Source organism: Lycium barbarum, chromosome 6 (assembly GCF_019175385.1).
Source record: "Lycium barbarum isolate Lr01 chromosome 6, ASM1917538v2, whole genome shotgun sequence".
NCBI classification, from domain to species: Eukaryota; Viridiplantae; Streptophyta; class Magnoliopsida; order Solanales; family Solanaceae; genus Lycium; species Lycium barbarum.
This window is the reverse complement of record NC_083342.1, coordinates 44,960,530-44,976,733: the sequence shown is the minus strand read 5'-3', so window position 1 is coordinate 44,976,733 and position 16,204 is coordinate 44,960,530. Positions and strand designations below refer to the sequence as shown.

Below are 16,204 nucleotides of genomic sequence, written 5' to 3'. Positions count from 1 at the left end.
CCGTGAAAACCTGGCCAAGGCCCACAACTCCAACGGAGGTTCGTAGCTTTCTGGGCTTAGTAGGTTATTACAGGAGATTCGTTGAAGGTTTTTCTTCTATTTCTGCACCACTCACAAAGTTGACCCAGAAATTGGCAAAGTTTCAATGGACAGATGCTTGTGAACGTAGCTTCCAAGAGTTGAAAAGTAGGTCGACTTCTGCCCCAGTCTTGACACTTCTAGAGGGATTGGAAGGATATGTTGTTTATTACGATGCTTCTGGTGTTGGGTTAGGTTGTGTATTGATGCAACATGGTAAAGTGATTGTGTATGCTTCAAGGCAATTACAGAAACATGAGCGGAATTATCCGACCCATGATCTAGAATTGGCCGCAGTGGTTCATGCGTTAAAGATATGGAGACATTATTTATATGGTTTCCATGTGGATATTTACACAGATCATAAGAGCCTTCAGTGCATCTTCAAGCAGAAAGAGTTGAATTTGCAGCAACGACGATGGTTGCAATTGCTAAAGGATTATGATGTCGATATTTTGTATCACCCTGGAAAGGAAAATGTTGTAGCTGATGCTCTTAGCCGCAGATCTATGGGAAGTTTATGTGATGTACGACCAGAGAGAAGAGAAATGGCTCGTGAGCTCAAACAGTTAGCCAGCCTAGGAGTTCGAGTAGTGGACTCAGGTAGCAAGGGAGCTACTATTCAGAATTCAACAGTCTCGTCACTAGTAGCGGAAGTGAAAGAGCGACAATACGAAGATTCCATGCTAATGCAGTACATAGATACACTCCCTCAGAAAGAGGAGTCCTCATTTGATATTTCAGGAGACGGAGTTCTCCGATGCCGAGGCAGATTATGTGTTCCCGATCTGGCCGGTTTACGCCACCAAATTTTGAGAGAAGCTCATTGTTCTCGTTACTCTGTTCACCCTGGAGCGACGAAAATGTATCGTGATCTTAAGACTATATATTGGTGGAATGGGATGAAGAAAGACGTAGCGGAATTCGTAGCTCAGTGTCCTAATTGCCAACAAGTGAAGATAGAACACCAAAAGCCGGGTGGCTTATTGCAAGCTATAGAAATCCCAACTTGGAAGTGGGAAGTGATTAATATGGATTTCATTATAGGGTTACCCCGTTCTCGACGTAAATATGATTCTATATGGGTGATCGTGGATAGGCTCACAAAGTCAGCGCATTTCTTACCGGTCAGAACGACCTATATGGCAGAAGATTATGCCAAGCTTTATCTTAAAGAGATAGTGAGACTCCATGGCGTTCCGGTATCTATCATCTCCGATAGAGGGACTCCGTTTACAGCCAAGTTTTGGGGGTCTTTCCAAGAAGGTTTAGGGACCCAAGTGCGCCTAAGCATGGCGTTTCACCCACAGACCGATGGGCAAGCTGAACGTACTATTTAGACTCTTGAAGATATGTTACGGGCATGTATGATAGATTTTGGAGGAAATTGGGATGACCATTTGCCACTCATTGAGTTTGCGTACAATAACAGTTACCATTCTAGCATTCAAATGGCACCGTATGAAGCTCTATATGGGCGAAAGTGTAGATCCCCAATTGGGTGGTTTGAAACCGGAGAAGCTAAGTTGATAGGGCCAGACTTGGTCCAGCAAGCAATAGAGAAAGTTAAGCTCATACAAGATCGGTTGCTAGCGGCTCAAAGTTGTCAGAAGTCCTATGCGGATAATCGTCGAAGAGACTTAGAGTTCGAAGTGAAAGATTGGGTATTCTTGAAAGTGTCGCCAATGAGGGGCGTGATGAGATTTGGCAAAAAGGGGAAGCTCAGTCCCAGGTATATTGGGCCATACGAAATTGTGCGCAAAATAGGCAAAGTGGCCTATGAACTAGATCTACCTCCAGATTTGGAGTCAGTCCATCCAGTATTTCATGTCTCGATGCTTCGGAAGTGTGTTGGAGATCCTACGAGGATCGTCCCAGTGAATGATATTCAAGTGACTGAAAAGTTAACTTATGATGAAATACCCATTGCCATATTAGATAGGCAAGTACGGAGGATTAGAAACAAAGAAGTGGCCTCAATTAAAGTTCTGTGGAGAAATAACAATCGAGAGGAAATGACATGGGAAGCAGAAGAGAATATGCGATCCAAATACCCACATTTATTTCAGCCCTTGGAAGAAGTCCAAGATGAGACGTCAAAATCATAAGGTATGCATGTTTTCCTTTTATACATTCAGGTTGTGTGTGGCCAAATTCTGTTGTATTATTGCCCTGTGAGGCATTGTTATTGTGGGTTGTTGTGACAGGGTGGTAGTGCCACATTACAGAGGAAACTCTGGCGAAAGTTTTATAGAATTCCCCAAGCCTTTAACATTCGAGGACAAATGTTCCTAATGGGGGTAGAATGTTACACCTCGGAAAATTTCCCGTTGGTACGCAAGTAAATGAACTAATGAGGTGTGCGAGGAGTGCGGGTGTATAATGTTTCATGGGAAATGTATGTAAAGGGATGTGGATGATTAGAATGAAAAGTCGAGAAATGAGAAAAATTGAAAGTTGGCAAAACTGCCCAGTGGTCGTAGATTGCAAAATACGGACCGTAAAGTGCAATACGGTCCGTAAACTGGCAGTCGTAAACTGCCATGCAAAAGCTTCAGCTTTCTGCCAGTGGTCGTAAAGTGCAAATACGGACCGTAAACTGGTATACGGTCCGTAAACTGCCAGGTCGTAAACTTGCATACCAAACTTCAACTTTCTGCCAGCTGAGGAAGAGGTATAATACGACCTGGTGGACGGACCGTAAAGTGATTTACGGCCCGTAAACCATGGTCGTAAATCACTATGCATGCAGGCCAAAGTTTCTGGTTCTGCTTAAGCTTAAAAACGACCACGAGGGACGGTCCGTAAACTGAAATACGGGACCGTAAACCTCCATGGAAGACCACTATTCACCCAGCACAGATTTTTCAATTCATTAAATATGAGGATCAAGACTTGTCTTATTTCATTTACAACATTACACCACTTCTCTCTAGAACTTCCCTCTACATTTATTTTATGAGTTTTCAAGGATTATAAGTCATCCATAACATTAAGACAAGTAAATCAAGGATAAGGGAATCATCAAGGATCATCCAAGTCAAGAAATCCAAATGGAGAAAAACTAGGGTTTTGCTCAAAGAAGAGTATTATCAACCAAAGCTTGTTCCTACAACTTCTAAGGTAAGATTCATGATTTTTACAAGATGTTTGAGGTATTGGAGAATTAAAATAGATGGATTGTAGAAAATGTGGTCAACTAGGTCATGAATGATGAATAGGGACATTTTGAGAAATAGTTTGAATTGAGTTATGAATGTTGTTGTGTTGTGATATGAATGTGTTATAAATGGTATTAAGATAATGAACTAAACACTTTAGACGAATGGACGAAGATGGGAGTTATAATCATGAATGTGGGTGAATTAGAGGCAAATTGAGGAATTCTAGATAATGTGGATAATGTGAATGACTAATGGCCATTGTTATGATATTAATGAAGGTATAAACGCTAGCATTGGAAGGGAACGTGCAAGCATAGGATAGTTCGACGGAAAGGTATGTAAGGCTAACCCTTCTTTCATAAGGCATGGTTCTTGGCCAAATTCCTAAATTCCTCTATATGAGTATGTTGTCTTCACATGGTTGACATTCTGAGCTCATAAGCTCACGACCCTTGATATGTACTATGCTTATACTACGTTCCTCGTATGACGAGTAAGTCTATAATGTAAATGTAACGATAATGATGAGAGTACAATGAGACTAGAGATGCTTACAAGCTACGATATATGTGTATGTGTGCCTATGAAGGGCTATAATAAGACCCCGAGCTTATGATGCCGGGTAAGACTATATGTATATGACTATGTATAAAGTATGTATACGATTATGAAATGCGCGCACACCTCTGCAGAGGGTACGGATAACCCTGATGCCTTGGTAGGGCCAGGTATGTATGACCTTGAGCCTTGGTTGGCCAAGTATGTATAAGACACTGATCCCATGAGGCCGGGTATGCTATGTAAATGCTATGTATATGAAGTGACTATGTATATAATATGAATATGAATGTGAAAAGACTATGTATAGGAATACGGATAAGGACATGTATGCGAATATGAGCACAAGTATGGTACGAGTATTACTATGGGATACGAACGACGATGTATGCAAGTAAGCGACATGATGATGATATTACTGTCTCCCCTCCTGTGCTATCTTCATATGATATCTATTATGCTTCTATATTGATGTTGATCATGCTTTACATACTCAGTACATTCTTCGTACTGACGTCCTTTTGTTTGTGGACGCTGCGTCATGCCCGCAGGTGCGCAGGGAGACAGATTTGATTCTTAGCCGCCTATTCGGAGATTTCATAGAGCTCCATTTCCTTCGGAGCCATATCTTTTGGGTACTCATTCTTTTGTGTATATAATTATGGGCATAGTGGGGTCCTGTCCCGCTAATGTGATATGTTATACTCTTAGAGGCTCGTAGACGTGTGTGTGTGTGGGTAGATGTGTTTGGCCTTGTCGGCCTATGTATTGTATATCATTTTGTCGGCCACGTTGGCCCATGTATATTGACGTAGCATAAATGCCTATGATGATATAAATGTGCGGTCGTCCATATAGGACTAGTTGACGAATCAATGGAAATGCACGTATAATTATGTGGCTCACCTAGATGTAAGTATAAGAGTAAGCTAAGAGGGTGCTCGGGTGGGTTAGCACCGGGTGCTCGTCGCGGCCCCGAGTCGGGTCGTGACACTACGACACTACGATGATGAATGATATGACATGATGATGTATAAGCTATGATGGTTCATGTACGACGATTATGTTTATGTGACATATTTATGCAATGTATTCATCCTTGAAGGTCGCGCAGGTTTTGCCTTCACCTCATGACTGATGATTTCTCTATTATGTTTGTTTCATTCATGCCTTACATATTCAGTACAATATTCGTACTGACGTCCGTTTTATGGTTCCCTAAATTTCATAGAAGCACCACATCGGAGTTATCAACCCCAATGACTACCCTTCCTCCCGAATAGCTAGGCAAAGACCACACTGGGGTTACGAACCCTCGATGACCACTCTTCCTCCCGAATGGCTAGGCATGAACCACACCAGGGCTATCAACCTTTGATGGCCACTCTTCCTTCTGAATGGCTAGGCAACTCCCCCCCCCCCCCCCCCCCCCAGGATGTTATATCCCGCATTTTCGCAGATTCGGAAAATCTGAAATAATTTTGACTTGTAAGAAATAAGGCCATGATTTGATTTTTTTATTTGATATATGTGTGTTGACTATGAAATGTTGATATGGAAATATCGAGGAAGGCTAAGGGCAAAAATTGGAATTTCGAAAATTAGTTTCGGGAATTACAAAATAAGCCCCTAAATGAATTGGGCTAGTGAAAAAAAAAGAACAAGAGGCCCAAATAAAAGGGGTGGCCGGCCATGGTTATGGAAAAAGGCCCAAGCCCAAGTAAAATTTAAGACCATGGAAATAAATAACAAAGAAGGGGCCATTCTTTCTTCAACACCATAGAACTTTCAAGAAAAAGAGAGAGAAAGAGCAAGAAATAAAAGGGCACTCGGCCTCTTTAAAAATAAAAAACAAAAAATTGGAGCCTTAATCCTTGGTTTAAAATTCAACTTTGAATTCCTATTAAGTTGGAAACCCATTTCAATGTGATACAAATTTGGAGGCAAGAAAGTACTTTTTTTACAAAGAGGAGAATTTGGAAAAGGTAAGAATTCTACTCTTTTTGGCTTGGAAGAATTTTATATATATGTGGTAGTATGTGGGAATGAATGTAGAGTATGAAAATTTTGTGTCATGAGTATGTGTGTGTGTGGCCGAAAATGGGTATTGATGGAGAGGAATGATCAAATTTTATTTACTATGTTAATTGTGTTGTAATGGCCTTTTAATGCAAATGGAAGAATTCTAGTTCTAGTTGGCATGAAAAATTTGTTGTTAAGTTGTTGTCGGAAAGTATGTGATGTTATTATAGATTATGTAATTATGGGAATGAAATTGTTAAAGTGCAAATTTTGGTTGTTGTTGATGAAATTGGGAGATGAAAAAAAAATGTGTTGTGAATGTTGTGTCGAAGGTTGGAGATTTCGGATGAATTCTAGTCTTGGTGGATTTTTTTGTATATTTTGTAAAATGGTATGAAATGCTTTGAATTGCACTTGAATGATCTTGAATTGGTAATGAATGTGTAGGTGTTGATATTGGCTTGAAAAATCCGTAGTTGAACGGAATGTCGGTGAATTATGTTGAAAGGAAGGTTACTAGTGTTGGAATGCATTTTAAATTGGTTTTTGATGTTATTGGTTTGGTTGTTGGTATTGTTGGTATGGTTGTTGATGAATTTGGCCGAGTTTAATTCTCGGGGATGTTGAATTTACAGGGGAGGTGCTGCCGAAATTTCGGTAGACAAATACTAATTAGAATTAAAATTCTAGGTACTTGTAGCTATTTTTTTTTTTGGAAATTGATAATATTATTGTAGATATTGGAGAGCCCGAGATTTGAGTAGGGATTTGTTTGGCGAGTGATCGAGATTTGGTAGTGAGCGATCGAGGTATGTAAAGCTTACCGTTCCTTCTTTTTGGCATGATATCTTTTGGAATAAACAATATGTATATGTATGCTTATAGAGAAAATCCTATTCTTAGAACCACTAGGTTGGCTAACATCTTTGACCTCCATAAGCTATTCCATATGGCGGGATACATATTCTATGATGTTCAAAGATTCTATTTGTAATGTCCCGAATGTTGTTCGAAAGAAAAACGGGAAGATTAAAGCCTTTGATGAATATTTCGATATGAAAATATGGTCTTAAAGTCCCCATTTGATTTGATCCATAATTTTATCCGCAAGTTTCCTAATATAAATATGTGATCCATAATGATGTTCGAAAGTCTTCTAATATGAATGATACTTAAATTTCCAAGTATGACGTATGAAATATTCTCGGCTCCAAAGATTCTAGTTAGTATACTTCCGAATGATGATCAAAAAAAAAAAGTTGATATGGCTAAAGTTTGGATACATATATTTTGATACATACATATGATCTTAAAGGCTCCATTTGATTTTCTCCATAGAAATGGTTGAAAGTTCCCCTAATATGAATGTCATTTGAAATTCCGAAAAGAGCTTCTGAAATACGTTTAGAAAGTTCCGTACTTCAAAAGTTTGTAACTTTCGTATACTAACTCCGATTGACCCGAAACTGATCTCCGAGCCTTCGGATGTCGTACATATATTTGTTCATCGAGTTTTGAAAATAACTTATTTATTTATATGCATATGGTTTCTGCACTACTCCGCTCGTCCCTACTACTATGACATCGTTCACCGGTTCCCGGGCCGGTTTTGTGATCGTGCACACTATGTTATATTTGGGAGTATGATGTGTTACGGTTCCCGAGGCCTCGCCATAGGGTCGGGTTCCGCTTATATACGGCGTTATGATGTGATATGACATATGATATGTTCTGATATGGTGATATGATATGATGATACGATATGTTCGGGCATTGTACGGAGATTTGAAACCTTCTGGAGTATGATGTGTTGTGGCGCCAGCGTCGGAGTGGCGACCACGTTCCTGAGCCTTATGCATGATTTTTATTTGCATTACTTATGTTTTTAAAACAGGTTTGATATACTGGTTCTGTATCCGCTTTCCATACTCTTTATTTCAGTTTTGATTTGGATTACTGTACCTCATGCTTTACATACTCAGTACATATTTCGTACTGACCCCCTTTCTTCGGGGGCTACGTTTCATGCCCGCAGGTACAGACGTTTGTTCTGGTGACCCGCCAGTGTAGGATACATTCTGCTACTTTGGAGTGCTCCTTTGACTCGGAGCCCATACTTTTGGTAAAGACCTTTCATGGTATATGTCTCTGTATATATGTATGACTATTTGGGGTACGGCGGGGCCCTATCCCGTCATATGTTCTGTTATGTTTTGTAGAGGCCTGTAGTCATGTTTGTGGGTCATGGGTCATGTTTGTTCGTTTGTGATTATGATTTGCGTCTTAATGCGGCCCCGTTTACTATTATGGCCAAAACGGCCCATTTGTCTGTATATGTATATATATATCTGGCGATGTGTATTCCGCCAATCTATTGGATTTGGATATGATGTTTCTATATGGGCGACCGCTTAAGATGATATTTGTTTTCAGTATTTGCTTAAAATGACGTATGTTAAGTTTGAATGAATTTTGATATGTCGATCTGGTACGTAAGTCTGTTTGGGTGTCCAAATAGGGCACCAGTCGCAGCCCACGGGGCTGGGTCGTGACAGAAGTGGTATCAGAGCATTTTGTCCTCGGAATGTCTACAGGCCGTGTCTAGTAGAGTCTTGTTTATCGGTGTGTTGTGTACCACATCTATAAACAGGAGGCTACAGGACATTTAGGGTGTTACCTTTCTTTGGATCTTAGATCGTGCGATAGAGCGCAGCCATAGGAAATGAAATTCCTTTCTACTAACCCTTAATTTCAGCTGAAGAACGGTACCGACAAAAGAGAGTGGCTGATGATATTGGAAGCTGCACGGTACATAGGTAAGCAACGGTGCGAAAGGGGCATGTTGGATAAGGTAAGAATATCGAGATATGATTGAAAAATATGGTGGAAGAATGAAAGGTAAGGTAGACAGGAAAGTGTAGTAGGTGCAGTTTGAGTTGGACATGTGAGGTAAATCTCGACATCTTTATACTTTTACTTGAATTTGTTAGCCCTGTGTGGCTATGATACGGTATGATATATGCGTATATATGTTGGCCCTGTGAGGCATTGTTGGTATTTCTTGCGTGCAGGTTTTGGGATAGTAAGAAGTACAGAGGAACCTCTACCCAATTTTTTCCAGAAATATAAAAAGAAGAATGAGATATAAGTTCTTAAAATGTCTTGAAAGTCGATACCGATAGGGTAAATCGATTATGTTGAATTAAAGCTTAAGAGATACCCTCCATGTCATTCGTAAGAAGCATCATCCTTATTTGGGAAATTTTATTTCGAGAAAGCATATATGAGCAGCGAATTCGCAATTCATTTAAACGGACCAGAATACGTTCCAACCACATTTTACTTTATAAAAAGCCTATGTTGAAGGACAAAAATGTCCGGCGATTAAGTTTCACCTTATTGGAAGAATACAAAGCGTATGACAAGCAGTTGGGAATTAAATGATTCGCTCATGACTCAAAAATAAATATGGAGATAAACTATGTGAATTAAGTACTAAGAAGTTCTGTGGTGCTTGTCGGACTCTAGTTTTCTTCTGCTGGTGGTTGGAGAATACCTTATAGTAACATTTTTATCAGTTCGCATCGACTAATTAGAGATGAAATTTGTGGAATAAAAACATAAACTTGTGGGCTGTCTAGGATCATATATTTCATGTGTTGTTGGTGAAGTACTAAAGATGATCTAGGAAAAGACGAGCAACAAGACAGAACAAATACCAGAAATAACTGGTGTGATAAGAATAAAAAGAGATAAACAGAACATGATTTGAAAATGAGAAAGGGCTTACGTAGAAGTTGTATTTCCTGAAGGATACGGGAATAGCATGAGATTCCTCGTGCACGCAATAAAAGATGGACATAGACTGGGGAAATGAAAGAAATACTAAAGGAAGTACCCAAGACAAACGTAATTAATTGAGTATAAGTATAGAATAAAAGGGGAAACATATAGTTATGGACTTAAAGATGTTGTGCGACGAAACGATAATAAGACAAGACCACTATTAAGACAAATTCGACATGATTTCGGGTAAGTTAGAAGTTAGCATTTGATATACAACAAGAGAGAAAGAGTATGAGGCATAAAAGAGTACTGCGTATATGCGACTTCACCTCGGGAATAGTGAAATTTTTATAGGACAAGGATTGTGGATTTGCGAAACAACTGATGTATTGTGAATTTATCAGAAGAAACAGACGATATTCGTTGGGATAAAGATAGTGTTATAAGAAAGTTTGGGACATTTATCATTAGAATATAAGTGCTACCTAATGGAGAAGTTGAAACGACTATAAGCACTAGCAAATTACTGATTGTAATAAGTGGAACATGGCTTCGGATAAATCGCTACCTTAATTACATTACTTGGGTGCCAGCCATCAGATAAGATTTTGTACTACATAATCGAGAGTTCTTATCGCCTCGTGATTTTGTTAAGGTCTCGTACGAAGATAATCAAGTTATAGATTATAAAGAAAAGACATGGATAAGGTATAAGTACAACCCCAAAGGGGGGAGCGGGTGAAAGTAAAGTAAGTATAAATGGAATCAATTGACACACAGAAGATCGAAGCTGTAAGGAATTGGCCTAGGCCCATGACACCGACTGAGGTACGCAGTTTTCTGGGATTGGCCGGATATTACAGAAGATTTGTGGAGAATTTTGCTTCTATTGCAGCACCATTAACAAAGCTAACTCGGAAGGTAGCAAAATTTCAGTGGACCAATGCTTGTGAACGCAGCTTCCAGTCGCTGAAAGAAAATTAGGTGCAGCTCCAGTTCTAGCTCTTCCAGAGGGGTTAGACGGGTATGTCATTTATTGTTATGCTTCTGATATTGGGATAGGTTGTCTATTAATGTAGCATGGTCGAGTTATAGCCGATGCTTCTCGACAGCTCAGACCGCACGAGAGAAATTATCCTACTCATGATCTGGAATTAGCCGCGGTGATTCATGCTTTGAAGATATGGTGGCATTACTTATATGGGGTCCATGTTGATATCTATATGGATCACAAAAGCCTTCAGTATTTTTTTATTTTTTTTTTGCAAAAGGAGCTGAATTTGCGGCAAAGAAGATGGTTTGAATTATTGAAAGATTATGACGTCGATATTTTGTACCATCCTGGAAAAGCTAATGTTGTGGCAGACGCACTTAGTCGCAACTCTATGGGCAGTTTGACCGATGTGCAGCCCGAGAAGAAGGAATTAGTCCGTGAAATTCATCAGTTAGCCAGCCTTGGAGTCCGTTTGGCCTATTCTGGAAATTTTGGGGTTTCTGTCCGAGAAGTTGCTGAATCATCGATTATGGAACAGGAAAAACGGCGTCAGTTCGAGGATCCTATCTTGGTACAGTACAGAGATGTGGCCCTTAATAAGGAAAAGACTCAGTTTGAAATTTCACCTGATGGAGTATTGCTATAAAGTGGCAGGTTATGTATGCCTGACGTTGCAGGACTGCGGCGACAGATTATGGGAGAGGCACATTATGCTCGGTATTCTATTCATCCTGGATCCACTAAAATGTACCATGATCTCAGATGTTATATTGGTGGGATGGTATGAAAAGAGATATTGTAGAGTTCGTTGCTCAATACCCAAATTATCGGCAAGTTAAGATCGAGCATCAAAAGCCCGGCGGATTGTTGCAGGAAATGGAAATCCCAGCTTGGAAATGGGAAATAATTAATATGTATTTCATTACAGGTTTACCGCGCACTCCACGCAGGTATGATTCTATTTGGGTTATTGTTGATAGACTGACGAAATCAGCCCATTTTCTTCTAGTCAGGATCACTTATTCGGCTGAGGAATAAGCCCGATTTTTTATTAAAGAGATAGTAAGGCGTCATGGAGTTCCGACATCTATTATATCCGACAAAGGTGCACAGTTTACAGCTAATTTCTGGAGATCGTTTCAGGACGGGTTAGGGACTCAGGTGAGTCTTAGTACAGCATTCCATCATCAGTCTGACGTGCAAGCCGAGCGTACTATTCAGACGCTGGAAGATATGCTACGGGCCTATGTTATTGATTTCAGAGGTAGTTGGGGTGATCATTTGCCGCTAATTGAATTTGCTTATAATAATAATAGTTATCATTCCAGCATTCAGATGGCACCGTATGAAGCCTTATATGGTAGAAAGTGCAGATCTCCGATTGGTTGGTTCGATGTGGGTGAAACAAAGTTGATCGGGCCAGATATGATCCAGCAAGCAGTCGATGAGGTAAAACTCATTCGGGAACGGTTATTAGCAGCTCAAAGTCGACAGAAATCATATGCAGATAAACGGCGTCGACCGTTAGAGTTCTAGATTGGTGACCGGGTATTTCTAAAAGTGTCACCTATGAAAGGTGTGATAAGATTTGGCAGAATAGGAAAGCTCAGTCCGCGATATATTGGGCCTTATCAGATTATTCGGAAGATAGGCAAGGTCGCCTATGAGCTAGACTTACCATCCGATTTGGAGGCAGTACATCCGGTATTTCATGTGTCAATGCTTCGTAAATGTATTGGTGATCCTTCCAGAGTATTCCCCATAGAGGATATTCAGGTAACGGAGGAATTGTCTTATGATGAACAACCTGTAACTATTCTGGATCGTCAGGTGAGGAGACTACTCACCAAAGATGTACCCTCTGTTAAGGTCTTGTGGCGAAATAATAATAGAGAAGAAATGACCTGGGAAGCGGAGGACGAGATGAAGAAGAAGTACCCTCACCTGTTTCTTATGCCTTCAGGTAATCTAAATTCCGTATTTGATTATGTTGATTAATGAATTATTTATATGTGTGGCCCATATAAAGAACCTCCCCCAAAATGTTTATAAGACCTATAAGGCTAATTTAATATTCGAGGACGAATGTTCTAAAGGGGGGGGGGGGGGGGAGAATGTTATATCCCGCATTTTCGCACATTCAGAAAATCTGAAATAATTTTGACTTGTAAGAAATAAGGCCATGATTTGATTTTTTTATTTGATATATGTGTGTTGACTATGAAATGTTGATATGGAAATATCGAGGAAGGCTAAGGGCAAAAATTGGAATTTCGAAAATTAGTTTCGAGAATTACAAAATAAGCCCCTAAATGAATTGGGCTAGTGAAAAAAAAAAAGAACAAGAGGCCCAAATAAAAGGGGTGGCCGGTCATGGTTATGGAAAAAGGCCCAAGCCCAAGTAAAATTTAAGACCATGGAAATAAATAACAAAGAAGGGGCCATTCTTTCTTCAACACCATAGAACTTTCAAGAACAAGAGAGAGAAAGAGCAAGAAAAAAAAAAGGGCACTCGGCCTCTTTAAAAACAAAAATAAAAAAAATTGGAGCCTTAATCCTTGGTTTAAAATTCATCTCTTTGAATTCCTATTAAGTTGGAAACCCTTTTCAATGTGATACAAATTTGGAGGCAAGAAAGTACTTTTTTTACAAAGAGGAGAATTTGGAAAAGGTAAGAATTCTACTCTTTTGGGCTTGGAAGAATTTTATATATATGTGGTAGTATGTGGGAATGAATGTAGAGTATGAAAATTTTGTGTCATGGGTATGTGTGTGTGTGACCGAAAATGGGTATTGATGGAGAGGAATGATCAAATTTTATTTACTATGTTAATTGTGTTGTAATGGCCTTTTAATGCAAATGGAAGAATTCTAGTTCTAGTTGGCATGAAAAATTTGTTGTTAAGTTGTTGTCGGAAAGTATGTGATGTTATTATAGATTATGTAATTATGGGAATGAAATTATTAAAGTGCAAATTTTGGTTGTTGTTGATGAAATTGGGAGATGAAAAAAAAAATGTGTTGTGAATGTTGTGTCGAAGGTTGGAGATTTCGGATGAATTCTAGTCTTGGTGGATTTTTTTGTATATTTTGTAAAATGGTATGAAATGCTTTGAATTGCACTTGAATGGTCATGAATTGGTAATGAATGTGTAGGTGTTGATATTGGCTTGAAAAATCCGTAGTTGAATGGAATGTCCGTGAATTATGTTGAAAGGAAGGTTACTAGTGTTGGAATGCATTTTAAATTGGTTTTTGATGTTATTGGTTTGGTTGTTGGTGTTGTTGGTATGGTTGTTGATGAATTTGGCCGAGTTTAATTCTCGGGGATGTTGAATTTACAGGGGAGGTGCTGCCGAAATTTCGGTAGAAAAATACTAATTAGAATTAAAATTCTAAGTACTTGTAGCTAATTTTTTTGGAAATTGATAATATTATTGTAGATATTGGAGAGCCCGAGATTTGAGTCGGGATTTGTTTGGCGAGTGATCGAGATTTGGTAGTGAGCGATTGAGGTATGTAAAGCCTACCATTCCTTCTTTTGGGCATGATCTCTTTTGGAATAAACAATATGTATATGTATGCTTATAGAGAAAATCCTATTCTTAGAGCCACTAGGTTGGCTAACATCTTTGACCTCCATAAGCTATTCTATATGGCGGGATACATATTCTATGATGTTCAAAGATTCTATTTGTAATGTCCCGAATGTTGTTCGAAAGAAAAACGAGAAGATTAAAGCCTTTGATGAATATTTCGATATGAAAATATGGTCTTAAAGTCCCCATTTGATTTGATCCATAATTTTATCCGCAAGTTTCCTAATATAAATATGTGATCCATAATGATGTTTGAAAGTCTTCTAATATGAATGATACTTAAATTTCCAAGTATGACGTATGAAATATTCTCGGCTCCAAAGATTCTAGTTAGTATACTTCCGAATGATGATAAAAAAAAAAGTTGATATGGCTAAAGTTTGGATACATATATTTTGATACATACATATGATCTTAAAGGTTCCATTTGATTTGCTCCATAGAAATGGTTGAAAGTTCCCCTAATATGAATGTCATTTGAAATTCCGAAAAGAGCTTCTGAAATACTTTTAGAAAGTTCCGTACTTCAAAAGTTTGTAACTTTCGTATACTAACTCCGATTGACCCGAAACTGATCTCCGAGCCTTCGGATGTCGTACATATATTTGTTCATCGAGTTTTGAAAATAACTTATTTATTTATATGCATATGGTTTCTGCACTACTCCGCTCGTGCCTACTACTATGACATCGTTCACCGGTTCCCGGGCCGGTTTTGTGATCGTGCGCACTATGTTATATTCGGGAGTATGATGTGTTACGGTTCCCGAGGCCTCTCCATAGGGTCGGGTTCCGCTTATATACGGCGTTATGATGTGATATGACATATGATATGTTCTGATATGGTGATATGATATGATGATACGATATGTTCGGGGATTGTACGGAGATTTGAAACCTTCTGGAGTATGATGTGTTGTGGCGCCAGCGTCGGAGTGGCGACCACGTTCCTGAGCCTTATGCATGATTTTTATTTGCATTACTTATGTTTTTAAAACAGGTTTGATATACTGGTTCTGTATCTGCTTTCCATACTCTTTATTTCAGTTCTGATTTGGATTACTGTACCTCATGCTTTACATACTCAGTACATATATCGTACTGACCCCCTTTCTTCGGGGGCTGCGTTTCATGCCCGCAGGTACAGACGTTTGTTCTGGTGACCCGCTAGTGTAGGATACATTCTGCTACTTTGGAGTGCTCCTTTGACTCGGAGCCCATACTTTTGGTAAAGACCTTTCATGGTATATGTCTCTGTATATATGTATGACTATCTGGGGTACGGCGGGGCCCTGTCCCGTCATATGTTCTGTTATGTTTTGTAGAGGCCTGTAGCCATGTATGTGGGCCATGGGTCATGTTTGTTCGTTTGTGATTATGATTTGCGTCTTAATGCGGCCCCGTTTACTATTATGGCCAAAACGGCCCATTTGTCTGTATATGTATATATATATCTGGCGATGTGTATTCCGCCAATCTATTGGATTTGGATATGATGTTTCTATACGGGCGACCGCTTAAGATGATATTTGTTTTCAGTATTTTCTTAAAATGACGTATGTTAAGTTTGAATGAATTTTGATATGTCGATCTGGTACGTAAGTCTGTTTGGGTGTCCAAATAGAGCACCAGTCGCGGCCCACGGGACTGGGTCGTGACATAGGATCCACAGTGACTACCCTTCATCTTGAGTAGCTAGGCCAAATACAAACAATACTAATCATGGCAAAATAGCTGAATCACAATCATAGCATATAAGTCAAATCACTCATTATGGATTATGTTCATAATCCCGTTAGTAGGGGTAACTCAAATCATTAATGGGTTTAGAAACCAAATTCGAGTCATTAAATGAGTTTCAAATTCCAATACAATCCATTCATAGAGCAAACATATGAAATATCCAAGCTTTCCGAAATCAAGTTTAAGCATCCCTTATGGGGTAATTCATGTTCAAAGATTAAAGCTTTATATTTCAATTTCAATCATCCTTTGATAGGGGAA

The 16,204-nt window shown here is 39.2% G+C and overlaps 1 long non-coding RNA gene across 1 annotated transcript; it reads left to right on the top strand.

Annotated features, from left to right (window-relative positions):
• The first annotated feature begins 12,921 nt into the window (after positions 1-12,921).
• LOC132599697 (uncharacterized) lies at positions 12,922-15,727 on the top strand. Its single transcript, XR_009566948.1, has 3 exons — positions 12,922-13,273; positions 14,046-14,117; positions 15,342-15,727. It is a non-coding gene; the product is annotated as an uncharacterized LOC132599697 (long non-coding RNA).
• Positions 15,728-16,204: the final 477 nt, after the last annotated feature.